General features: G+C 32.1%; 1 long non-coding RNA gene across 15 annotated transcripts in view; it reads left to right on the forward strand.

Moving 5' to 3' along the window:
• Positions 1-702, forward strand: part of LOC124430658 — a 36,848-nt gene extending 36,146 nt beyond the window's left edge. For all 15 annotated transcript variants that reach the window (XR_006943815.1, XR_006943828.1, XR_006943818.1 and 12 more), the window contains one exon: positions 255-702. This is a non-coding gene — a long non-coding RNA (uncharacterized LOC124430658). The remainder of the gene's footprint in view (positions 1-254) is intronic.
• Positions 703-1,032: the final 330 nt, after the last annotated feature.

Here is a 1,032-nt window from a genome sequence, read left to right on the forward strand (position 1 = left end):
TGATTTACTTGCAATTCTTTTTTTCTTTTTTTCTTATACGGCGATGAGTGAGGAGGCTGGGGGATCGCAAGAAAAAAAAAAAGAAGAAGAAGAAGAAGAAGAAGAAGATTAAAGTATTTCCTTTCTCTCTTTCTTTCTCTTTTCTCTTTTTCTTTTTATTCCATTTTTCTCTATCGATTCTCTATCTTAAAAAATAAAGTCTTCACATTGGCACTTTTCACTTTTCATCAACGATAGTGTATTTCGTATTACAGTATCCCACCGAGACCAAAATGGTGTAGACTGTACCAACCATCCAGGATCTACGAACGTCGGAATAGTGGCAAGCAACCTAACGTCCCTCGTGTCTTTGTTTGAGTGCTTAAGAGAGAAGAAAATCCCCGGTTGGTATTTCAAGAGGAGTGACGTTTGGACGCGGATTAGACCGCGAACATGTTAATGATAAAAATAGAATATATATAATTCGTTGGTAATTTATCGTGAAAAAAAATATTTCTAGCGTTACAAATATTTCATAAATAATTCATTGATATCAAATTGTTTCACGTCGAGTGATCATTTTATATTTATTTTAATGAAATATCATAAAATTTTATAATTATATCTGTATAACGTATGTATAACATACTTGTATATTTATAATTGTGTATTAAAAAAAAAAAAAAAAAGAAAAAAATGGAGGGGCGGAGGGAGGAAAAGAAATATGCCTATTAATATTCATAATTATTCGTAGAAATGTAAATAATTTTGAGAAGTAACTAATAAGTAAGCGATTAAATTGAAGAATAGACGCGAGACGATGGTATTTGCTTGATTATCGATAAAACTTACTCAAAGGTAACTACGTAATGGTTTTGTTTGAATGAAGATATGCACTCGTCAAAGAATGGACAATTGTATTGTTAGTAACAATGACAACGACTGTGCTTTTGTACTCAACGTCGTATCTACCACCATAACTAATTAGAATTGTGGAAACTCGTTAACCTTTCTCTTTCATTCTCTTTCTCTCTCTCTCTCTCTCTCTCTCTC

Source organism: Vespa crabro, chromosome 19 (assembly GCF_910589235.1).
Source record: "Vespa crabro chromosome 19, iyVesCrab1.2, whole genome shotgun sequence".
Taxonomy (NCBI): domain Eukaryota; kingdom Metazoa; phylum Arthropoda; class Insecta; order Hymenoptera; family Vespidae; genus Vespa; species Vespa crabro.